Source organism: Syngnathus acus, chromosome 4 (assembly GCF_901709675.1).
Source record: "Syngnathus acus chromosome 4, fSynAcu1.2, whole genome shotgun sequence".
Taxonomy (NCBI): Eukaryota; Metazoa; Chordata; class Actinopteri; order Syngnathiformes; family Syngnathidae; genus Syngnathus; species Syngnathus acus.
Genome location: NC_051090.1, coordinates 11835657 through 11861807, shown reverse-complemented (window position 1 = coordinate 11861807; position 26151 = coordinate 11835657). Strand labels below are relative to the sequence as shown.

At 43.5% G+C, this 26151-nt stretch overlaps 3 long non-coding RNA genes across 5 annotated transcripts in view; all 3 read left to right on the top strand.

Moving 5' to 3' along the window:
• The first annotated feature begins 1616 nt into the window (after positions 1 to 1616).
• On the top strand, positions 1617 to 5029 carry LOC119121716. Of its 3 annotated transcripts, XR_005097732.1 has the most exons (10): positions 1617 to 1714; positions 2794 to 2854; positions 2944 to 2972; positions 3157 to 3214; positions 3450 to 3486; positions 3586 to 3709; positions 3946 to 4121; positions 4519 to 4587; positions 4690 to 4779; positions 4925 to 5029. It is a non-coding gene; the product is annotated as an uncharacterized LOC119121716 (long non-coding RNA). The 3 variants fall into 3 exon arrangements; XR_005097731.1 differs by lacking the exons at positions 2794 to 2854; positions 2944 to 2972; XR_005097730.1 differs by lacking the exons at positions 2794 to 2854; positions 2944 to 2972 and having other exon boundaries at positions 3157 to 3486.
• Positions 5030 to 7542: 2513 nt separating this feature from the next.
• Positions 7543 to 8767, top strand: LOC119121715. The gene is made up of 4 exons (XR_005097729.1): positions 7543 to 7740; positions 7911 to 8016; positions 8247 to 8352; positions 8488 to 8767. It is a non-coding gene; the product is annotated as an uncharacterized LOC119121715 (long non-coding RNA).
• An 89-nt stretch (positions 8768 to 8856) lies between these two features.
• The window catches only part of LOC119121732, a 76414-nt gene continuing 59119 nt past the window's right edge, over positions 8857 to 26151 (top strand). The window contains exons 1-2 of the long non-coding RNA XR_005097748.1: positions 8857 to 8926; positions 22530 to 22539. This is a non-coding gene — a long non-coding RNA (uncharacterized LOC119121732). The remainder of the gene's footprint in view (positions 8927 to 22529; positions 22540 to 26151) is intronic.

Here is a 26151-nt window from a genome sequence, read left to right as displayed (position 1 = left end):
TAATGTACAGAAGTCGTGTTGCTTTATTTTAAACAACCATTGATCCGTGTGAACTGTGGTTATTTCTGTGACCTGATTTTAGGTCTATGGAATAACCTAAAATAGATGACAAAATTAAATCCATCAAATATGATCATATTAAACCCAAAACAAGTTGTGTTGCTTTGTTTTAAACAACCATTGATCCGTGTAAAGCAGGGGTCTCAAACTCCAGTCCTCGGGGGCCGCATTCCTACATGTTTTCCAAGTTTCCCTCGTTAAACACACCTGATTCAAATGATCAGTTCATCCTCACGTTCTGCAGGAGCCTGATAATTGAATCAGGTGTGTTTAACGAGGGAAACTTGGAAAACATGTAGGAATGCGGCCCCCGAGGACTGGAGTTTAAGACCCCTGGTGTAAAGTGTCATTGGGGCTATGGAATAACCTAAAATCCATCCATCCATCCATTTTCTGAACCGCTTAGTCCCCACGGGGGTCGCGGGTGTGCTGGAGCCTATCCCAGCCGTCATCGGGCAGTAGGCGGGGGACACCCTGAACCGGTTGCCAGCCAAACGCAGGGCACACAGAGACAAACAACCATTTGCACTCGCACTCACACCTAGGGACAATTTGGAGTCTTCAATCGGCCTATCAAGCATGTTTTTGGGACGTGGGAGGAAACCGGAGTGCCCGGAGAAAACCCACGCGGGCCCGGGGAGAACATGCAAACTCCACACAGGGAGGGCCGGAGGTGGAATCGAACCCGCACCCTCCGAACTGTGAGGCGGACGTGCTACCCAGCGCGCCACCGAGCCGCCGAATAACCTAAAATATACGACAAAATTAAATCCATCAAATATAAAATATTAAACCCATTGTAAGTTGTATAAATTATGTACAGAAGTTGTGATGCTTTGTTTTAAACAACCATTAATCCGTGTGAAGTGTGGTTATTTCTGTAACCTGATATTAGGGCTATGGAATAACCTAAAATAGACAACAAAATTAAATCCATCCATCCATCCATTTTCTATACTGCTTGTCCCCACAGGGGTCGCGGGCGTGCTGGAGCCTATCCCAGCAGTCATCGGGCAGTACGTGGGACACCCTGAACTGGTTGCCAGCCAATCGCAGGGCATACGTAGACGAACAAAAATTAAATCCATTAAATACGGAATATTAAACCCTAAACCAGCTGTAAATTGTATAAATAATCTACAGAAGTTGTATTGCTTTGTTTTAAACAACCATTGATCCGTGTGAAGTGTTATTTCTGTAACCTGAGGCCAAAATTAAATCCATCCATCATCCATCCATTTTCTATACCGCTTGTCCCCACCATCAAATATGAAATATTAAACCATTGAGCAGCTATAAGTTGTATAAATAATGTAAATAATTTGTATTGCTTTGTTTTAAACAACCAATGATCCCTGTGAAGTGTGGTTATTTCTGTAACCTGATATAGAAGTCTATATTAGGTTATTCCATAAATGCCAAAATGAAATCCATCAAATATGAAATATTGAACCCTAAACCAGCTGTAATTGGATAGGATTGCAATGTTGTATTGCTTCGTTCGAAACGCTAGGGGCAGACACGTGCGCCACCGTAAAAAACAACAACAACAAGAAGAAGAAGTGTGCAGCGCAAGTAAAGTGGCCTATGGGTTTGAGCCCGTTGCTTCTAAAGACAACATTTTAAAAAAGACACAAAGGAAGGCTGGTATCAGGTGAGTCTTCGAGGTTTTTCAGTAAGAGCTGTTGCTTTTGTCAGTTGAGTTGAGTTGAGCCAGGGCGACCAAATGCAGCTTGAACCAGGATTTATTGAAGGGAAAGGGAGTTGGAAGGGAGGTAGGTGGGGAACCGAAGACACAGACGGGAAAGAGACTCACGGCCAGCAAACAGACTGACCGACCGACAGAAGTCCACTTGGGCAAGGTTAAAATTCTGACCGTGAGCCTCCAGACAGACCGGGGGAAAACCAGACGACAGGAACACTGGGCACGGAGAGGGATGGAACAGAATAGTAGACACCGACAAGGAGGAACACACGGGCAGGGCTTAAATACACAGGGTAACAAGAGGAAGCAGGTGACAGACATTACAGTAACGAAAAGGGTGTGGCCGAGGGAAGTGCAGGCCGAGCGTGCTCTGGCACGGACGTGACAGTTTTGTTCTGCAAAGTTTGTCCATTTCATTATCAATCGATTTCAAGCTTGGACTTAAGTTGTAGCCTGCTTGCTAGTCCTTCGTTTTCGCTCTGTGACTAGTTGCTTTGTGACGAGAAGAGCTGACACAAACGTTAATGGTCGCTAAACGTTGATGGTAGCTGAAGTGGATTTGCTTCAAATACCAAAAAGTTTGTTTCATATCGATGCATAGTGTATGTGGTGGTTTTCTTCAGTAAAAAAAATCTCAAGTGAATAAAATATTTTTGAAAGTTTATAACTGTACATATAAGGCATATAACTGCCTACATTTAAAAAGGAAATGTTATTTTTGACTAGAGGTTATGCCGTATGCATTTACAATTCATATGTGAATTCAAAGTCAAAAGTCAAAGTCAGCTTTATTGTCAATCCCTCCACATGTCAAGACACACAAAGAAATCGAAATTACGTTTCCACTATCCCACGGTGACAAGACATAGTACACGACATACATACATACAAGCAAACAACACAAAATAAAAACAAGAAGGCACAAACAATGAATAATAAGAGCGATGAATAAATAATAAATAAACAAATAACACTAATTTTTTAACACTAATTCAAAACTAATGTAAATAATGGCATTGCTTTTGCAGATGTCAGCAGCTCGCTTTCAAAAATCGCCATGCTATTATAAAACAAAAACAAGATCAAACAGTAAGTATAGCTCACAAATTTGATATTTTCTGATGGCATGGCAAAGATGTAATTTCCCTTTTTACCCATGTTGTGATTTGTGACTCCAGATTTAGCTCAAGGAGTGGCATGTGAAAAGGTAGGTTTTTGTCTTCTGATGTCATTAAAATGTGCACCTAACTTTGTTTTGCGCTCAACAGGGTTCGGAATTCTAAGGCAAATCACTTCAAAAGTTAAAATTGTGTTGTGTCATCTGATTAACAGTGGTTAATGGGTGAATTGTCAAATCAGACATCTTCTTTTTCCCTTTCCCTCTTTTTCAGACTCCAAGCCTGGAGAAAAGAGAAGCATCTGTATTAAAAACTGACCGGACTCCACAAGGTACAGATTGATTTTTGACTTATTCTTGATTGTAGAAGTAATCACAACTACCTTGTGTTATCTTTGGAAATTGATCTGTTATTGGTGGTTTGAATATACTTATGTATGCTTAGCTACTGTCGAGCATATGCAAAAAGCGTAATTGCAATCTTCAATATGGAACTTCCAAACAGTTTATCATTGGAGAATGGTTCATTTGAATTTTGCAGCTAACATTTGCTTCATTCTTCAACAGCTCGGAAGTGAGTGTGAAACGCCCATGACAGGGAAAAGTAAGAGTTTTTTTTTGTAGGCATTAGTCATTTAAAAAGAGGTCATAGCTGCAGTCATTTAAGTGAGTATTTTATTTCTATTTCTCTTTATTCTCAAAGTTTCTGAAGGTCATCATGGAGCCCCTTCTGGCAATCCCTGGGCGGTGTCAGGGTCCAGGGTGGCATACTTCTTTTGTCCACAGGGAGCAACCGAGAGCAGAGTGGCAGAGTGCAGAGGGCCCAGGTGCGGCCCATCAGGAGGCTCGTTAAAGGAGGGCTCTTAAGGAGCATGCTGTCAACTGCTCGTCGCCTGAGTGTCCCTTCAGTGTGATCACCTCCACGGTTGTGACTCTAGCTCAGCGCTCATAGTTCTCGCCTTGCTCATTGACGCCACGGTCTTCAGATCATCCGGTCTGCAGTAAGATCTCCGCCACAGCCACGTCGAATCCTCTGACCAAGTCTTGTGTATTCTGCTCATAGATTACCTCCACCGATCACCGCCAAGATCCACCCCGTTCTGGCTGAACTCCACACACTCCGCCATTACTGCTCCCGCTCCGTGCTCCTGGCTCCGATCATCCCGCTCTACCTCCACCGCAGCTCCTCCAATAAACACTCCTCACTCATTCTGGACGCCTGAGTTGTTTTTTCTGCATGTGGGTCAACTCAATCGCTAAAACGATGACAGGCTGAGAAGCCTCAACTCTCGTTCAGAATGTGACGCGGAGAGTGGACGGTGCCCATGAATGATCTGGAGACCTTTGACATGATGTCCAAGGAAATATATGACAAACAGGATGCAAGACTGAATGACAGAATGATTAAGCTTGGTTAGTCAAAATTGTGTATGTTGTGGTCCCCCCTTCAAGTCTTGATAGCTTACAAATGTAACCTGTAGGGTTCTCTTTGGTTTAATTGCTGTACTGTCAAAATTACTGACTACAGTTATTTTTTGCTTGATTTACTCGAACAAAAATCCTCAATTCAATTTTGTCTTGTCTTAATTCCACTCTTCTGAGACACTTCAGAAACGGGCTCCGGCGTTGTATACAGATTGCAAAGCAGTCTTGTGTGAGGAGGCTGCTGATTTGAAGACCTGCATGTTTCCAAGACCATGGACAGGTATGATTAGTTTGACATCTGTACTGTAGATTAAAAAAAGACAACAGTGAAGGCTTACGATGTGGTGGCTGCGCTCAATGGTGACATTTCTTTCTGTTGTAGAGTCTACACAAATGACAATGACAACGTTCAATATGTGTGCTTGTGTGACTCGTGCAGAGGGCCCTCAGGAAGACTGCTCTGATAGCGCTGGTAAATAAAAAAAAACTTGTCTGCTCGTTCCTGTGTGATTGCTTTATGTTCGAAATGTGCGACTGACATGACATACATCAAGGAAAAACTATTTCACAGGTAGCTTTTTTTTCCATATTCATATTTCTTTTACAGTTATCCCAAGGTCTACAATGGGTGGTGCCTGATGTCCATCGAGTTCATCTTTGTAGAAGCTGTTGGCGACACGCACAGAGGCCACGGATGATGAAACAAGGACCGCAATGGCTTTGAAATTAAAACGGGCTCCAGCGTTGAGTAGCAAAGGGGGCTATCAAAACCCCACGAGAGTGATATTTATATTTTCCCATTGTTTTTCGCCGAGCTGGTTGTTTTGTATATTTGATATGTGTCAAGATCTGTCAGTTCGTTTCCTTGTTTTAATGTCATAGTTTGGGTTCGCGTGTCTGTGTGCTCGCCCCTCCCCTCCTGTGATCTGATCAGTGTAATTGCCGTCACCTGCCTCTCGTTAACTGTTTTGTATTTAAGTCCTGTCTGCGTGTCACTCCGTTGGATTGTTTGCGTCTTATGTCTTCTTGTTTCTTCTAGTTGCTTGTCTGTTCTCGTCTTGTTTTGTCCTTCTGTTCAGTTATTCATGTCCCTCGTCGAGCATCTATAGTTTGTCTTTTGAGTTCGTTCAATAAACCCTGGTCCAAGCTGCATTTGGTCACCCAGCTCCACTCACTTCAACAGAACAATCCGACCAATTCAGCGACCAGCGCTTGGACCAACTGTTGCCGGCTCCCGCAACTGCTCCATGGTCGCCACAGAGCTGGGCTCCAGCAGCGCAAGACGCACGGCCACCTCCCCGACCCGGCGCGGATGATGCGGCCGCCACCAGTTCCGGCGGCGCGGCTCCAGCGGCCGTCACCCAGTCGGCCTTCGGCGGCGTGTGATGAGCGGCCGCCACCCGACCCAATTCCGGCCACGCAAGATGCACGGTGGCCCCTCAACCCAGATCCGACGGCGCGGATGCTGCGGCCGCCACCAGTTCCGGCGGTGCGGATCCAGCGCCCGTCACCCAGTCGACCTTCAGCGGCGCATGACGCACGCACGCCAGTCCCGACCGCGCGGATGCTGCGGCCGCCACCAGTTCCGGTGTTGTGCTTGATTTGGTTCCCCCGTGAGATTTTGTTCCCCCTGCCGCGGGAGCGCGCACGCCTTATTTGGAAAGCGAAAAACCGATGTCGTACGGCGTCGTCGGCGTCAGCACTATGTTGTTTTCAATAAAAACATGAAGAACTCACGTTTGCGTCAGTCAATTTTAATTTTTATAAAGGATTATTCTCATTTGATGTCTTTAAATTCATCCGCGTTGTGCCATTGAAGCGGGGTGCATTCAAAGACCAGTCGTACAGTCGGAACACTCATTCACTTCACCAAAACGCAACAATATAATTACGTGAGCTCTTTGCATAAACCTCAATGCAAAGAAACTCCTCTTTTTGGGTACAGGCTACAAGGAGTATATATTACAAAGGAGACTTTATACTTAATTGTGATCATCATTCATCCATCCATCCATTTTATTACTCAGGTATTTTCAAAGCAAATTAATATTGTTGCATTTATTAATTTGCTTTAACATGACAGCGCAATATAATTAAAAGCTGACACGATAGCAACGTGTTCATTTAAGAAAAAGCCACACACGTTTTGTGATCAAATCTTTCATAACGAGAATGATTTGAGTGAATTGATTTGAATGAATAATTGAGAAGAAATTTCAGTTCTGAAGGCTCCTTTTGTCCCAAGCAAAGTGACAGATGGTGGGGAGGGGGGATAAAAATTGTAACAAGAACTCTATAAAAAATGTCAAGCCGTGAGGATATGTTCCCCCCCCCCCTTATTTTGAGAACGGTGAGTGCTGGACTCCAGCTGTTTTTTTTCTGTCTTCCTGGGGATCCTTTCAGGTTGTGTGCCAAATTTGAACAGGTTCCCTCTTTCCTAGGCCAAGTTACAGGGGGGGAACATATCCTCACAGCTGCCCTGTGAGGATATGTTCCCCCCCCCCTTATTTTCAGAACGGTGAGTGCTGGAGTCCAGCTGTTTTTTTTCTGTCTTCCTGGGGATCCTTTCAGGTTGTGTGGAAAATTTGAACAGGTTCCCTCTTTCCTAGGCCAAGTTACAGGGGGGGAACATATCCTCACAGCTGCCCTGTGAGGATATGTTCCCCCCCCTTATTTTCAGAACGGTGAGTGCTGGAGTCCAGCTGTTTTTTTTTCTGTCTTCCTGGGGATCCTTTCAGGCTGTGTGGAAAATTTGAACAGGTTCCCTCTTTCCTAGGCCAAGTTACAGTTTGCCGTTTCAATTACAGGTTATAAACGCGTACCTCCTGTTATTGGTGAACAAACGCAACCAAATCAGCGTGGAAAAGGTTTCCTATATAGACTCATTTGCAATGACAAATTTATGGAATGGAAAGAGCCAGAGACTCAAGGTGTGTCTGTATTAGTACTGTTTATTGAATTATATCTTGCAAAATTATCAATGAAGTTAAGAAGTTAAATGTCTTAATATTGTTGCCGGGCCAATTAGTGGCCCAACAACGTTATTAAGACATAACAATTTTATTAAAAAACTCAATTGGCATTAATTTTGTTCTTTACGCATTTTACTGAAATTATTGACAGACGTATTTTTTTCTTCTGTTTATTTTTAGATCAACCCGGTGGAATACAAACTTATTGTTGGCATTGTCAATGAGCATAAGCATTGGAAGCTGGTGGTAAAGAAAAGTTTTAATGCCACAAGAGGAGTAACATTACAGCAAAAAATATATAGTTATGTGCAAAATGTTTAATAATTCATGCATATGAATAATAAAACCTCATTTTTTGTGTTTAAAATATAGGCAATCATGCCAGGAGAAAAAAGGTCCTTACTAGTTGATCCTCTTGGTGAGTCTCAAATGGACATTAAAAAATGCCTGGAATCAACCCGGTAAGCACAGCTTCTAAAAGTCAGAGTACTATTCTGATATCAACATTTAACTGAAGATGTGCGCTTTCTTTTGAAAGTGGACTAGGTTTTTGTTTTTACCAATATAAATTATGTAATTGACGGATAAAACTTGAGATTTGTGATAATATGTACTGGCTCTTATATTTCAGGGCGTTCATGCGCAAGAAAGGGTGCAATGTTTCCAGGTGGACTTGTGGCACTGTCCCCCATCCCAGGCAACAAGATTCAACATCTTGTGGTGTATTTGCTTTGAAAGTGTGCATTTGATTTAGACTAGATTTACCAAACTCATATCACTCAATTATGCAAAAACTTAATCAAACATTACTCAAAACTAAAAAAAACTAATTTAGAGTTCATACAACAAAGGACTAAAACAAATTATTGTCTGACAGCAGAATTTTTTGTATGATATATAGGCTAAAGATGGCAAACATTTAAAGCATTCTTTATGCACTGTAAACATCTGACATTGTCTTTTTCAGTTTGCAGAACATCTTCTTTCAAATGAAGAAATAGATTTCTCAGCAAAGGCACATGATGTAAATAGGTACAGGCTGCAAATTGCCACCACACTTCTATTAGAGACTGGTAAGTAATATGCACCCAAGAGATGTTATTGCCACCCAAAGAATGGTCCTGACTGTGCTATCAATGCTATATACAACTCAGTTAAGTTTTACACAGGGAAGTACTATAGCAATTCTTCTGTCTTTGTTTTCACAGATGATTTATCTAACTTGTGCTTTGTTTGTGGGGAAGCTACACATGACACAGACAACAGATGGGTAATTATGTCAGGTCTTGTTAACTAATGCATGTGATGATTAAGAAATATATTGAATTACACATTCGTTGTAAATTATTGTAAATGTGCTGCATTGTATGATCTTGCTTTTTTCTTTGTTTACCAGATTCAGTGTGACGAGTGTTGCAGGTGGTTCCATCTTGTATGTGTCGGGGAGCCTCCAACCGAAGGCTCTTTTTTCTGTACAACATGTACAAATTAAAAGCTTGCTTGAAGACCATCTTGCTTTTTTTAAATTAAAATTTGTATTTTTTCATTTTATTTTATTATTATTTAAAAAAAACATTTTTTTTTTTTTCTTAATAAAGTTTAAAGTTATAATTTTTGATGTATGTTATATGATTAAGAAACAAAGTTGTTTGACCAAAATAAGGCCAAAGAAATTGATAAAGTGCAGTAATAACGGTATCACTGCACAAATCATCAGAAAAAAAACAGCTGGAGTCCAGCACTCACCGTTTTCAAAATAAGGGGGGGGGAACATATCCTCACAGGGCAGCCGTGAGGATATGTTCCCCCCCTGTAACTTGGCCTAGGAAAGAGGGAACCTGTTCAAATTTGGCACACAGCCTGAAAGGATCCCCAGGAAGACAGAAAAAAAAACAGCTGGACTCCAGCACTCACCGTTCTGAAAATAAGGGGGGGGAACATATCCTCACAGGGCAGCTGTGAGGATATGTTCCCCCCCTGTAACTTGGCCTAGGAAAGAGGGAACCTGTTCAAATTTGGCACACAACCTGAAAGGATCCCCAGGAAGACAGAAAAAAAACAGCTGGACTCCAGCACTCACCGTTCTGAAAATAAGGGGGGGGAACATATCCTCACAGGGCAGCTGTGAGGATATGTTCCCCCCCTGTAACTTGGCCTAGGAAAGAGGGAACCTGTTCAAATTTTCCACACAGCCTGAAAGGATCCCCAGGAAGACAGAAAAAAAACAGCTGGACTCCAGCACTCACCGTTCTGAAAATAAGGGGGGGGAACATATCCTCACAGGGCAGCTGTGAGGATATGTTCCCCCCCTGTAACTTGGCCTAGGAAAGAGGGAACCTGTTCAAATTTTCCACACAACCTGAAAGGATCCCCAGGAAGACAGAAAAAAAACAGCTGGACTCCAGCACTCACCGTTCTGAAAATAAGGGGGGGAAACATATCCTCACAGGGCAGCTGTGAGGATATGTTCCCCCCCTGTAACTTGGCCTAGGAAAGAGGGAACCTGTTCAAATTTTCCACACAGCCTGAAAGGATCCCCAGGAAGACAGAAAAAAAACAGCTGGACTCCAGCACTCACCGTTCTGAAAATAAGGGGGGGGAACATATCCTCACAGGGCAGCTGTGAGGATATGTTCCCCCCCTGTAACTTGGCCTAGGAAAGAGGGAACCTGTTCAAATTTTCCACACAACCTGAAAGGATCCCCAGGAAGACAGAAAAAAAACAGCTGGACTCCAGCACTCACCGTTCTGAAAATAAGGGGGGGGGAACATATCCTCACAGGGCAGCTGTGAGGATATGTTCCCCCCCTGTAACTTGGCCTAGGAAAGAGGGAACCTGTTCAAATTTGGCACACAACCTGAAAGGATCCCCAGGAAGACAGAAAAAAAACAGCTGGAGTCCAGCACTCACCGTTCTCAAAATAAGGGGGGGGGGGGGGGAACATATCCTCACGGCTTGACATTTTTTATAGAGTTCTTGTTACAATTTTTATCCCCCCTCCCCACCATCTGTCACTTTGCTTGGGACAAAAGGAGCCTTCAGAACTGAAATTTCTTCTCAATTATTCATTCAAATCAATTCACTCAAATCATTCTCGTTATGAAAGATTTGATCACAAAACGTGTGTGGCTTTTTCTTAAATGAACACGTTGCTATCGTGTCAGCTTTTAATTATATTGCGCTGTCATGTTAAAGCAAATTAATAAATGCAACAATATTAATTTGCTTTGAAAATACCTGAGTAATAAAATGGATGGATGGATGAATGATGATCACAATTAAGTATAAAGTCTCCTTTGTAATATATACTCCTTGTAGCCTGTACCCAAAAAGAGGAGTTTCTTTGCATTGAGGTTTATGCAAAGAGCTCACGTAATTATATTGTTGCGTTTTGGTGAAGTGAATGAGTGTTCCGACTGTACGACTGGTCTTTGAATGCACCCCGCTTCAATGGCACAACGCGGATGAATTTAAAGACATCAAATGAGAATAATCCTTTATAAAAATTAAAATTGACTGACGCAAACGTGAGTTCTTCATGTTTTTATTGAAAACAACATAGTGCTGACGCCGACGACGCCGTACGACATCGGTTTTTCGCTTTCCAAATAAGGCGTGCGCGCTCCCGCGGCAGGGGGAACAAAATCTCACGGGGGAACCAAATCAAGCACAACACCGGCGCTGCGGATCCAGCGGCCGTCACCCAGTCTGCTTTCAGCGGTGCAAGACGCACGGCCGCCCCCCAACCCAGTTCTGACGGCGCAGATGCTGCGGCCGTCACCAGTTCCGGCGGCGCGGATCCAGCAGCTGTAACCCAGTCTGCCTTCGGCGCCGTGTGACGTGCGGCCGCCTAACCGTTCCCTCCCGCCCCTTGTTGGACAGTTTGAGATTTTTTTCTTTTTGGGACGTCGGGAGCCGTCACTTGAGGGTACTGTCAAGATCTGTCACAGTTCGTTTCCTTGTTTTAATGTCATAGTTTCGGTTCGTGTGTCTGTGTGCTCGCCCCTCCCCTCCTGTGCTCTGATCAGTGTAATTGCCGTCGCCTGCCTCTCGTTAACTGTCTTGTTTCTTCTAGTTGCTTGTCTGTTCTCGTCTTGTTTTCTCCTTCTGTTCAGTTATTCACGTCCCGAGTCGAGCATCTATAGTTTGTCTTTTGAGTTTGTTCAATAAACCCTGGTCCAAGCTGCATTTGGTCTCCCAGCTCCAAGCTGCATTTGGTCTCCCAGCGCCATTCACTTCATGACAATATGTCCTACATAAAATATGTATATATTTATATTGTAACTTAGTAGTTTTGTTCTATTAAAATAGCCCCCATTTTTTAATATTTTATGTATATATGTATCTTTATGACATACATATGATTTAAAAACATTGCATGTTTATATTTGTGATGGTTGGATAATGTTTGAAAAAATATTTTTATTTAGGGTCAATTCTCATTTTGGTTAATTTTAACATCAATAGTTGTTACTGAAACCTATTTTTACATTAATAAAAGGAAATTTTCACACCCTGGACCATCACTAATCAAATGCATTTTCACAACATCCTGGAACTACACAAAGGTAAGGATTACAGGTTAAATGTATTGAAGAGAACCTCAATGTTGAATGTCTAGATCAGGGGTTCTTAACCGGGGGTATCCATACCCCTTGGGGGTATGGGACCCAAATGCTGGGGGTATGGGACTCGATCTCTCGTAATCAGGTATTTTTTTAGTATCTCTCGTTATTTTCTTCTATTTTGTACCTATTATTGTTCACAGGTTATTTTTTTTTAGTTATGCTTATGTTCTTGTTCACTGTCGTTATGCTTGTAAGTAGTTAAAATCTGACAATCTCAAATGAACGTAAAAATCTGCAGACCTAACGATTAATCTATAGAGTTGGCAGCACTGACAGCACAGGCAGTGGGTGTTGTGGCCATCAGCTGAGCTCTGGCGGGACCCCAAGCAGCATAATTGACCACAACATCGCTGTAGCGTCAAAAAGCCGTCCGCCCCCTCACCCACAACATTCATATTCACGCCTCACTCCCACACCACAGCAGTTATTTTGTCCTGCATCACACTCACTACACCACAACACACCCATCCTCCCCTAAGGAAAATATTAACACAGAAGGAATAATAAGGCAAGTAAATATGAGGTCAAAAGCTCTTCTTTCTTCTTTCTTGCTCTTCTTTTTAGGGTTAGGGTTAATAATTATTTCAACAGTCAAGTGAAGGGGGTATGGTACCATATTGGACAATCCATTGGGGGTCTGGAATCATTCGAAGGTTAAGAACCCCTGGTCTAGATGTTCAAATGATCACTAACTATTAGCGTGATTCGCGCTAATCGCGCTAATAGCTATTAGCCATCATTCGAACGTCTACTCAATAAACGTCTAAAAAACTTTCACATATAGACGTCTAATAGACGTCTAAAAGTGAAATAAAAATAGACGTCTATGCCGTAGACGTCTATAGCATAGACGTCTGATCGACGTCTATTAGACGTCTATACTATAGACGTCTACGGGATAGACGTGTATTAGACGTCTATTAGACGTCTATAGACATCTATATGTAAATGTTTTTTTAGACGTCTACGGGATAGACGTCTATCAGACGTCTATTAGACGTCTATATGTGAAAGTTGTTTAGACGTCTACGGGATAAACTCTCCTGCGAATTTGCCACACCCCCTGACTCATCACCCATCGTAGACGTCTAAAAAACTTTAATACTAAAGTACATAAGCAGACAAGTATATTCACATATTAAATCAATAAAAGAAACATTTTAAGCATATAATTATACCTACACACCAAATCAATAAAGAAGACATAACTAGACATTTTTGATAGGTGGTAATGGCAAATGTTTTTATAACTTTATGATCTGATATGTATTTCTGAGCACTTTGAAATAACATGTTTTTTTATATATTGCCTGAATAGCTTAATGACCCTTAAGGAACTGTTTAATGCATGCCTGATGATTTTCTAAATCACGGACACTACCAAAGTCGTCTAAAAATGTTCAGTACTTGATTATGTCTTATGTTTTGACTAATGCTAGACGCCAGTTTTCGATTACTACTGAACGTTCTGGACATAGGGAAATATTTTGCCTAACGAAGAAAAGATATGGTTGGAAGCATGATTAAACTAAGAATATGATGACGTAAGCAAATACATGGAGTATCAAAAGAACAAACAAACAAAAACATGGTAAGTGGTGAGTACAAACTTTGCATAGTCAGGGAACATTAATAAATTGATGTTGTCACAGCCAAAAGCTCACATAATTTCGTACAAAATGACAAAATTGAAAGAATGATGAATGGGCGGTGTGCGACAGTGGGCGAAGTGGATGTAGGTGTGTACAAGAATGGTTTACAGGAAGGACACTTGGAGATAAAACCAATAGAGGTGCCAGAGGAAGAGCGGCAGGAGGAAAACAACCAAGAACCCGGCCAACAACGAGTTCATCCAACAACGGAACATTTTGATCTCTCCATTTCGGCATCCTTGAGTTGTTTGGACTGCAAAAGTCTCACCGAGTAATAAACAAGGCGGATTCTTCTTATACTCGGATTCCCTTTGGCGACACCCATTACCTTGTTTGGTTTGTCTCACCCCAACGGATGTGATGTAACAGACGTCAATAAACGTAATAGAAAACGGAGAAATTTGAACAGAGTAAAAAATAGCAAAACGATCACAACAGTATCTCTGCAGCACGTGGAGGGATATATTACGATTTTCTACACTCCCGGATACTCCAGATACACAAAAAAATGATTTTAAAAGCAAGAAAACTCAATTTTTCATGATGTGTGTCCTTTAACATAAAACAGCTTTACTTGTTCAAGGCAGGAGGGGGTGGCGGACTGACAGAGCTGAATAATTGAATAAAAAAAGAAAAATGTATTGTTTTTTAATTGTATTTCTTTTTTTCTAACAACAGTGACAGTTTTGACAGTGTGAGGTATTGTGATTGTGATTAAAATCTGCGTTTACTGTTTTAGACTAGTCCTATTTGCGACAATAAGAACAAAGTCATGTTTAAAGACACCCTGCTGTTCTGGCAGCAGCTGAGTGGTTATCATAGTGAAGGTATCACGACTAGACTGTGTACTTTATTTATATTGGTGAAAAATGCACAATCAAGGTTCTCCGGTCGAAATGCATGCATGGATTTCCGTCAGTTCGCAAATGCATCGTGGCCGTCGGAGCGTCACTGCTATCAAAAGCATACAGCAGCAGACAAATAAGCTGAATATGTGCCAATGCTGCAAAATCAGACCCACACAACATGAAATCTCAAGATTCCACGATTCCCCACGCACGTGCGGACAGACAGAGCTGATTAATTGAATAAAAAAAGAAATGTATTGTTTTTTAATTGTATTTCTTTTTTTTAATAACAGTGACAGTTTTGACAGTGTAAGGTATTGTGATTGTGATTAAAATCTAAAAGAATCAGCATGACTGCGTTTATTGTTTTAGACTAGCGCTATTTGCGACAATAAGAACAAAGTCATGTTTAAAGACACCCTGTTGTTCTGGCAGCAGCTGAGTGGTTATCACAGTGAAGGTATCACGACTTGACTGTGTACTTTATGTTGGTGAAAAATGCACAATCAAGGTTCTCCGGTCAAAATGCATGCATGGCGTGGCTGTCAGAGCATCACTGCTATCAAAAGCATACAGCACCACACAAATAAGCTGAATATGTGCCAATGCTGCAAAATCAGACCCACACAACATGAAATCTCAAGATTCCCCGATTCCCCACGCACATGCGATTAGTAAGTGGCTGACCAGGTTTTGCGCGAACTAACCAGTGGTTTGGCGATCCTGTTTACAATGCTCTCCGTAATTAATATTGGACAATTTCCCACGGCACAGCTGAACAGCTCTCACGGGGAAACACTGGTGTAATCGACCAGACTATCTCCACTCGACATTGACCCTCATGGGGTTGCACCTGTAAAATAAGTTAAGTCTGGCGCCCTTGGAAATGGACTTCCCGCCTTGAAAAGCAACCTGAGGGCTGAGAGCAAAGAGGCCGGATGATGACAATGCTTCATCTTGAGATGTCTGAACTCAATAAGAAAATTGTTAAGCTACAGGAGGCCAGCATGGGAGAAGATTAGCTGTCAGTCGGTGCAAGTGCCACCTTTTGCTGGGGACATTGCCCGGTGTGCCTTCGGGATTGTGACTCCAACTCTCTTGAAATTGATTAAACTGTCACTGTTGTATTCAAACTGTTAAAACATATAACTAAATCAACTTGACCTTGCTGTATTAAAAAAATGATATAAATTGTTATGCAAACTTCCATTTTATTTGTTATTGCTGTATTCAAATCAAATTCAAATGTCCAGTTTGTTTGTTATTGCTGTATTCAAATCATTGCCGTATTCAAATAATATTCAAATTTCCACTTTATTTGTGAAGGAATGGGGTCGAAATACAAAAAGTCCTGCCTAGCTACAAAAACAGATATGCTCAAACCTCATTGAATAAAGTACATAAGCAGACAAGTATATTCACATATTAAAGCAATAAAAGAAATATTTTAAGCATATAATTATACCTACACACCAAATCAATAAAGAAGACATAACTAGACATTTTTGATAGGTGGTAATGACAAAGGTTTTTATAACTTTATGATCTGATATATTTTTCTGAGCACTTTGAAATAAAAAATGTTTTTTGATATATTGCCTGAATAGCTTAATGACCCTTAAGGAACTGTTTAATGCATGCCTGATGATTCTCTAAATCACGGACACTGCCAAGGGCGTCTAAAAATGTTCAGTACTTGATTGTATCTTATGTTTTGACTAATGCTAGACGCCAGTTTTCGATTACTACTGAACGTTCTGGACAGAGGGAAATATTTTGCCTAACAAAGAAAAGATATGGTTGGAAGCATGATTAAACTAAGAATATGATGACGTAAGCAAGTACATGGAGTATCAAAAGAACAAACAAACAAAAACATGGTAAGTGGTGAGTACAAACTATGCATAGTCAGGGAACATTAATAAATTGATGATGTCACAGCCAAAAGCTCACATAATTCCGTACAAAATGACAAAATTGAAAGAATGACGAATGGATGAGGTGCGACGGTGTATGTGCAAGAATGGAGCAGAATGTTTACAGGAAGGTCACTTGGAGATAAAACCAGCAGGTGCCAGAGGGAGACAGCCAACAACCCGGCCAAAGATGATCGCCAAGGCCGAAAGACGGGATGGAAGACAACAGCCCCCACACACACCGAATCGCCCATAATCAGCACCCACCCCCACGGAACCAGCTCTCACCGAACCAGCACCCACTCCAATGAAATCAAAATCTCCTGCGAAGTTGCCCCACCCCAAAGACTCATCACCCATCAAACTCGGCCCACACCGGCATGTGCAACTGAATATAAGCTGACCAAAGAACCTTGAACGTTGCCTTTTCGGAATGGAGACTTTCTGCTCTTGAGCATGGTCGCACGAAAGGCCCAGCGCTGTATTGTACTTTCCTGAAAACAGAGCTTTCTTAACAAGAATTGTGATTGAACTCAACCAACCTGTGTAAGTCTAAATTTTGTTTCGGTGTCTTAGCCTTTTCCTAAAACTGAAGAAATAAAACGAGCACGCGGTGAGTAAATTGGATAACAGGTGATTGGCTATGGCTTTTGCCGTGAGGCGCAGATAGCGCGCTCCCTAAATTGTGGACACAATCCAACATTTGTTATTGCTGTATTAAAAACATGTTATCCTGGTCAAATTTCTGTTTTCTTATGGTAGTATTATAGGTAGTACTGTAGCAATGTAGATTGTGCACGTGTCTGGCAGTGAAACCCTTGGTTGTAACCTGGACGGGAGAATTGCTTCCTGCTTCCCCTTTCGACAAGTCAAACGAAATGTGAAATTAAGTTCAGGCACGCACGCGGAGGGATCCGTACACTGTGCAACATTTTTGTCCTTTCTCGTTCGGTCAAATTCAAAACATGAATTGTGTTTGAATGTGTCAACTAAACTTGTGTCGAAAGACCTTCCAAAAAACAAAGGGCTGTAATTGCCGTGAAAACATTTCTGCCTGTCATGGCTTAACCACCCCCCATTGTGGGAGGGAGCCGCCCCGTCCAACTTCACGCGAGGGCAGTAAAAATGCTCATGCAACATGCCAACGTAGGTTTCATTTGCTATGAAAAACCTGTTTCAACTCATCTTTTCTCATGTTTTTGTCAAGTTTTGTTTGGTGGAATCAAGTTTGCAAATTGGCCACGCTAACATGTGAACAGGGGCAGACTGCCACAAGGGCCAAGAAGTCGTCTTCAAACTTGGGCACGACCAAAGAAAACCTTCCTGCTTCTGTCACGTCCAAAATCATGCTCACAAGCTAACACATACTGAGCTAAAAAAAATCTTTCTTTGCCCACAGTTTCAATCTGCTTGCATGCTTGGAAAAAGGAGAGTTGTTGGAGGTTGACTTTGGTCCAGTTGAGTCCCTTTCCAAACTGTGGAGGGTGCGCTAACGCGATAACACAAATGATGTGGGTACCGCTCGTTGATGCGGCGGCAGGCGAGGTCAAAGTGTCTCTCTCGCTTTGGAAGCGCGTCGTCGGTCCCTCTCCTCTGCCTCCGGTGTGGCGTGCGCGCCGCGATGCCTTGTGACTGTTGGCCTTCGCGTGGCCACTGCGCCGCTTGGCGCCGCGCCCGCGTTGGCTTGGCGCCGCGCCCGCTCGGATACCCGCGAGCCCCTGTCAGCCTGGAATTCATTCTCCGCCGTCGTTGACCCGCAACCGACACGACGCGACAGAAGGAACGCGCACGCGGCCGCGCACGGGAACATTTTGCGGAGCGGAGCGGCATCCCGGGTAAACACCCGACCCCGAGCAACCCCCGCTTTGGCAACAGCGACCTCGCCACATCCCGCCTGTGCTGTGCCGCCTCGCTTCCAGAACGAAGATTTTCCTTCCTTCCATCTTGCTCGCCTGGCTTCGTTTTTTTTTATTTGAGTTTGTTTATTTCAGCAAGTACAACACACTTATGACAACACAGCAAAACCATCAGGGATATTTCAACACCTATAGAGTTGAATTTAACACTTCAAAAGTGTCTACCTAAATCTAGTAAAAACAAAACTTTTAAAAGTGTTATTTAAGTGGGAGTTAAAACGACTCGGGTGGTATTTGACATTTAACACTACAACTGGTCAGTGTTGATTTTACATTACACTAGTGGGTAGTGTTAAATTACACTATTTAGTAGGGGTGTAACGATTCATCGATACACATCGATTAATCGATATAATGCTCTACGATTTGTTGGCATCGATGCTAAACGTAAACATCGATCTATATCGCCCGTTTTTGACCTCGGACATTAGACGCGACTTTATTTTGAAATCCAGTTCATTGTTGCTTGCTTCCTCTTTCCGGGAGCAGTGCGCGGCGTGTTGTGTTGTGAGCAGAGTAGGCACGTGAAAGGGGAGCCGACAACTACGCGGCTCCTGGGCTGGTGCTATGGCTAGTGTCCAAGAAGACGAGGAAATTCGCTCCCCTTTGGGCTTCAAGTCATTCGTTTGGAAGCACTTTTTTTTTTTTGCATTTGGATTAGAACATATGGTCAAGGTGTAATGTTTACTACATTCATTATAAAGAACTTATTTTTGTTTTGTAATTAAATAGTTCAGTAATGCACTTTAAAGTTAATGGTATTACAAAAAAAGAAAGAATATCAATTTTTCTTTACTTACTTATATGAGAAAAAATATAGGAATTTGATAAAGTTCAGTGTTAAAATAAGCACTTTGTATCCTACAATACTCTTGTAATTTCTTAAATAAAGAGTTTGCAGTACCTTGTTGATTTTGCGTATGAATGGTTATAAATCAGGATATTGTTCTATATCGATCGTAGAGCACTATATCGTGATGTATCGTGAATGAATCACAGCAGGTTTTAAGATATCGGCAAATATCGTATCGTGGATCTTTGTATCGATATGATATCGTATCGTGACAAAACCCGCGATTTACACCCCTACTATTTAGTGTTATTGTCATGAACGGAAACAGGTCGTCCAAATGCAGCACGAATCTTTATTGAAAAGGGGAAAGGGGAAGTGGAACGCTGGACTGCCGGCTTGGCTGGTGTGGCTGGGCAGCCGACCGGGAACCGGTGAATGACCGGGACAAAGGGGAACTCTGACGCGCGTCAATACCAGTCCGACAAGTTAGAGTCATCTGATGAACACGTCTCCCAAGCGCAGTCATCAGGTGGCACCACTGACAATTCCCCATCCTCAGCCGCGGAATCAGGAGGCGCCGGCCTGAGGGCCAGCACAGGGACCAAATGTCTCTCTATTGGACGACCTCTTCAAATGCGAGGCCGGTCAGGCTGCAACGCAATACCTGTCGGAGTGAAGGCAGGCTGCGGACGTGGCAACAGCAGCCGAGGAGGAGACTGGACCAGAGACTGCGGCTGACGACGAGACCGGGCCCGCGGCTGCAGCCTACAGGGTGATGAAGCAGAGGACCGAGAGAAGGGGACTGGCTGGAAGCGAAGAGCGGGTCTGAGGTGTGACAGGTGTGCGACAGGTGTGAGGGGGCAAGCAAACAGATCCCAACCGGATCCCTGCTAGGCGGGTGCTCCTGGCTCTCCTCTGGCAAGAGGCCACCCTGTGGCCCTCACCCCCCGCAGTATAGGCATAGCCGAGCTCTGAGGTGTCTCCAACACTCCTCTGGGAAGAACGAGGTGCGTCCTATCTCCATAGGTTCAGACCCGCCTGGCTGGGTGGGAGGAGTGTTCATGGAGCACTGGCTGTCAAGGACAGGGTCCTGGGTGGGCGACAGGCAGAGTGGAGCGACAGGGGGTCTCCATGACACCCGAGGCGTCAAGCTGGCGTCACGGCAATCGGGGGGAAGTGTCAGGTCTAAGTACCGTAACAAAGAGAAGACAACCAGGATAGGTTTATTCGCGAGGAGAACAATAAAGAAAGGTAGCTCAGTTACAATCTCCATCAATTCTGAGTCCTTACTCTGCGTACTCTTTTTAATGTTTTGGTTGCCCTGGTTACAGAAGCGTTGCTACACTAAAGGGAGGGGGTTTGGAACTGTAGCAGCCCTGCCTATCTAAGGAATGTAGTGTGGTGTGATTCAGCATTTAATTGTCGGCCCGTGACCCCAGCACTGGAATTGCAGAGTCTGTCCTGTTTCCTCAACCGGCTGTCTTCTCCATGGTTGGCTGACTCATCCTCGACTGTGATCAGATAACTTGAAGCACGTTGAATGCCGCTTTCCTGTGGAACAATGCAACTAAACCTTTGCTAAGTTTATCTTCTTGGTAAACTAACACAACACACAATAATAATGAGTAACTAGCCCTAAACACTTCAACACACATTAAGTAAATGTGGGGTAACTGGTATGCAGTTCCTTAAACAAACATTGAGTAAATATGGGATAACTCATATGCAACTACTTCAAACTGTATATAACACTTAGATATAGGTATATAACACAAAGAAAAACAGTTCCGATCAACAACAATCTATGAATCAAAGCTACAGTCAACAAAAAGGAAAGAAGTTCCTTTGAACTAAACAAAGAACATTTTGCCTGTGCAAAGGAGCCCTGCTTATCGCTAGCAGTGCCGGCTCTACGCAAGGGCAAGAGGGGGCAACGCCCCCTCAAACAGATGTCCTGCCCCCTCGAATCAAACTTTTAGAAGTGAAAAATCCGCTGATAGAAACACACGTTAATCAGCCCCCTCTCTTCTCTCATGTCGGTGCAGTGTGTGTCCTCACACAGCCTGCTGTCAGCACTCCGCGCCCCTCCGTAAACATCCAATCACTGTGAGTATGCAAATGAGGCAAGAAGCAGCCAGAGAGTGTCAAGTTACAGTCAGCGTGGTAGGAGTTGGAAGAAGCAGTAAAAACTCCACCAAACTCGTCGTAATGACCCGTGATATATATAACTAATGATTAACGACAACTCAAATAATAGTTAATATAACATTCATATTATATGTTCCCCCCCCCCTGAGAGATTGCCACCTTATTGTGGTCAGGGGGTTTGCGTGCCTCAGTGACCCAAAGAGCAATACCAGCAGAAGCTTTAATCTTCATGTGGGACACCCAAGCTGGACAGGTTTTAGTGTAGAGGCCTGACAGAGTGCAATCCACTTCTCCAGGTTGAGATCTGGACACACAGCTAACAACTGCCGTGAAGAAAACACTAACAGTGTTAAAAATGTGTAAAAAAAAAAAAAAAGAACATGCCCCCTTCACATTATGGAGCGGTGACGTCATCGATGACAGACGAGACTTCGTCGGCTGCCGTAATTGGCTGACATAAAAGCGGCAACACGTCCCGTGTCCTACCCATGCAATTCAAATTTCTGTGCTACAGTACGAGATTCTTTGCAATCGAACAGTTTTCATGGAGCCTGCGAGAAAACGGAAACATTCACCAGTGTGGGAGTATTTTGATCTCATTTCCCCAAATAAGGTAAGTGTTCTTTTGTATGGTGCTGTCATCGTTTTAGCGATTGATTTGATCTACATGCAGAAAAACCAACTCAGACGTCCAGAATGAGTGAGGAGTGTGTGGTGAATGGTCTTTGTTGCTTCGCTGGTCTACAAAAAAAACTCGGTGGACGATGGCTGGCCCAGGGAAGGAAGCACTCCAGTGACACACGGCTGATTGGGAAAAGATTTTATTCAACCGATGTCAGAGTGATGTCTCTCCAAAGGTTCGAGTGGCCCCAAAAGCAAAGATGTTCGCAGCCCCCCTTCCTGACAGACAAGCCTATCTTATACCTGCCCAAACCGTTGATGTCATGGCTTGGAGTAACAGCTGCCGTTCGTATTTTAGTCTACTTGTTGCTCTCAAATGTCCTAAAAAGGACATGTAGAAGACTCTTCCCCTGAATAACAGCAGCTGCGACATTCCATATTCTAAGTTGCTATACATTGCTGAAACTGAAGCATCTCTGGCCAGCAAAAATAGCTTATGGTCTCCTCACTGCGGCTAGGCCGCCATCTAAGGTGACATACAGAGACGCATTTACACTACAATTGTTTATTGGAGGAGCTGCGGTGGAGGTAGAGCAGGATGATCGGAGCCAGGAGCACGGAGCGGGAGCATCAGTGGCGGAGCGTGTGGAGTTCAGCCAGAACGGGGTGGATCTTGGCGGTGATCGGTGGAGGTAATCTACGAGCAGGATACACAAGACTTGGTCAGAGAATTCAACGTGGCTGTGGCGGTGATCTTACTGCAGACCAGAGGATCTGAACAACGTGGCGTTGATGAACAAGGCGAGATCTATGAGCGAGGAGCTAGAGGCACAACCGTGGAGGTGATCACAACCGTGGAGGTGATCACAACCGTGGAGGTGATCACACTGAAGAGACACTCAGGCGACGAGCAGTTGACAGCATGCTCCTTAAGAGCCCTCCTTTAACGAGCCTGATGAGCCGCACCTGTGCACTGCACTCTGCTCACGGTTGCTCCCTGTGGACAAAGGAAGTATGCCACCCCGGACACTGACAGGTGCCCTATTTCAGTGGTCCCCAACCACCGGGCCGCGGACCGGTACCGGTCCGTGGGTCACTTGGTACCGGGCTGCGGAGCCGCACAGGAAAAAAAAAAAAAAAGAAATTTTTTTTTTTTTTTTTCTTCATTGACGATCAATTCATTCAGGTTAAGACGCTCGTCCCGGTCACGTGACATGTTTCCCCAGTCGAGCCCGCAAAGCTAGCAAAAATGAGTAAGAATTGATTTTGAAAAATATAAAAATTTGGGCGAATCTCTCCCAGTCTCTCGGGACCTGAAATGGACCGGCCACATAGACTCTGTCCGGAAGAAGGCCCAGCAGAGGCTGTACTTCCTGAGACAGCTCAAGAAGTTCAACCTGCCGCGAGAGCTACTGAAGACCTTCTACACTGCCATCATCCAGTCTGTCCTCTGCACCTCCATCACTGTCTGGTTTGGATCAGCCTCCAAACAAGACAAGCACAGACTGCAACGGACAATCAGGACTGCAGAAAAGATCATTGGAATCAACCTCCCATCTATCCAAGACTTGTACCTGTCCAGGACCAGGAAACGTGCAAGGAACATCTCTACAGACCCTTCTCACCCAGGTTGCAGTCTGTTTGAACTACTCCCCTCCGGACGGCGTTATAGAGCTCGGTACGCCAAAACCAGCAGACACCGAGACAGCTTCTTCCCCCAGGCTGTTGCTCTGATGAACTCACTCCACTCATAGAGTCTCAGAGGCATTACTGTGCAATAACATCCTGCTCTTCACACCTTTTGAATTTGTCTACACTGTTTTTGCCATTATTCACATGAGTATTGTTAGTCACCTATATGTTGAACAGAGGGTGTGTTTTACCGAAGTCAAATTCCTTGTTTGGCACGCTCAAACATTGCGAATAAAAACTCTTGAATCTTGAATTACATCTGTCTGTGCATCTGAAAAATAAGGACTCTTGACACAGGGCGCTCGTCTCGGTCACGTGACATGTCACCACAGTCAAGCCCGCGAGGCAAGCAAAAATGAGCAAGAAACAGAGAAGTTTGGAAAGCTTCTTCGGAAAGGGAAAAAACGTCCAATGAGGACACTGAAGAAGAAGAGGCTACGACTTCTAAGAAAAGGAAAGCTGCATTTAAAAGAACATTTCTGGAGTCCTACTTAAAATATGGATTTATCGCCACAGGTGACTCTGACGCCAAGTGCACTCCGCATATGTGGCGAAAGGCTAGCTAACGAGGCAATGAAGCCTTCAAACCTGCTTCGGCACATGGAGACCAAGCATCCTGCATTTAAAGACAAACCTTAACCACTTCGGGTGTCATTGTCTCCGATTACACCTAGATGGGAACGGCTCATTTCTGAGAAAAGAGCTCGGTGCTCCCACTAATTCAACGTTTTATTTTTATGCGGTTTATATTTGTTTTTATGCCAGTCGTATCATTTTATTTCATCCTATTTATATATATAAATATTTAAATAATAAATATATAAATATATTTATTTATATAAAGGCCGGTCCGCGAAAATATTTCTGACACGTAACCGGTCCGTGGTGCAAAAAAGGTTGGGGACCACTGCCCTATTTCATTGAAGTGTGCATTTATGTAATGCATTCTTTTCCAAGTTCAATGTTCACAAGTACAAGTCATCTTCATCCATAAGCACATCAGTCTTTCCTTGTTAAAACACAGCAGCCCTTCAAAACAAAAAGTGTTCCGTCAACTTTTAGTATCTTAATAGACATTGATGGTATTTACATATTGAAACACAATATTCCACTTCTTTCAATGTTACATATGAATGCACATGCAGAGAGAAATTTTATTCATTTTGATCAGGCTACATGAACCAAAATATAAAGGTGAAAGTACCGTATTGGCCCGAATATAAGACGGTGTTTTTTGCATTGAAATAAGACTGAAAAAGTGGGGGTCGTCTTACATTCGGGGTCTAGACATTATACCCATTCACAAGATATGCCAGATATCTTTAACGCAAATGCTGAACTTAGCTCCTGTGGTGAATGGTCTTTGTTACTTCGCTGGTCTACAAAAAAAACTCGGTGGACGATGGCTGGCCCAGGGAAGGAAGCACTCCAGTGACACATGGCTGATTGGGAAAATATTTTATTCAACCGATGTCAGAGTGATGTCTCTCCAAAAATTCGAGTGGCCCCAAAAGCAAGGATGTTCGCAGCCCCCTTTTTCCTTCTCTCCCTCTCGCTCTTCCTCCCTGTTCTCCCTGTTCTTGTGTCCCCACATTATTTGTACCTCGTAAGACGACAGCTGCGGTTCGAGTCTCACTCTATTGGTTACTTCCGATGCCCCTAAAAGGGCATGGACAAGGGTCTTCCTGGTCACGGACGAATGGCCCTTCCATATTCTAAGTACCTACACATTACTGAAACTAGAGCTTCTCTGTACCGCAAAAATAGCTTATGGTAGTCTCACTGCTGCTAGTTTATCACCTAAGGGAACATACAAAGACGCGTAGAATCCAAATTTCACTACACTCCCCAGGCCAAAGCGAACCCCTGTCACAAAGAATAAAAATAAAAATAGCTGTTAGAAGGGTTCCTATGTTGATGTTAAAAAAGCTACGTCACCACACCTTAAGTCTCGCGTAAGTTACCTCAGCTTATCGCGATTGTTGGAGCTTGTGCACAGCAGTAAGTTAAAGGTTGCTGGTATCGACTGAGTATGTTGCTGTGATCGTGTGCGTCTTTGACACAAAGTGAGTATGTACATTTCATTGTTACGACTGTCTACTGTTGTGCCGTTTGTCTGACCGCGGTTAGTTTCGTCTGTGCGCCGTTTGATTGATAGCTTCGGCGCACTCCTTTAAGTTTGCCTCGCATCGTACGAGTAGCCATTACGCAGCGGCATGGCGACTAAGGGTTGCCAGCAAATGTATTTTGTTGTCTCGATGACTTACCAGCTCAGTGGCTTAGTGGTAGAGTGTCCGCCCTGAGACTGGAAGGTTGTGGGTTCAAACCCCGGCCGGGTCATGCCAAAGACTATAAAAATGGGACCCATTGCCTCCCTGCTTGGCACTCAGCATTAAGGGTTGGAATTGGGGGGTTAGATCACCAACTGATTCCCGAGCGCGGCACCGCTGCTGCTCACTGCTCCCCTCTCCCCCAGGGGATGGATTAAAATCACACGGGGATGGGTTAAATGCAGAGGACAAATTTCACCACACCCAGGTGTGTGTGTGACGATCATTGGGACTTTAACTTAACTTTAACTTTAACTTATGTTTGGTGTGTTGCCAAGAGTATTTTATTTATGGTTATTTAGTATAGCGGAACCGTTACGCGCAGTT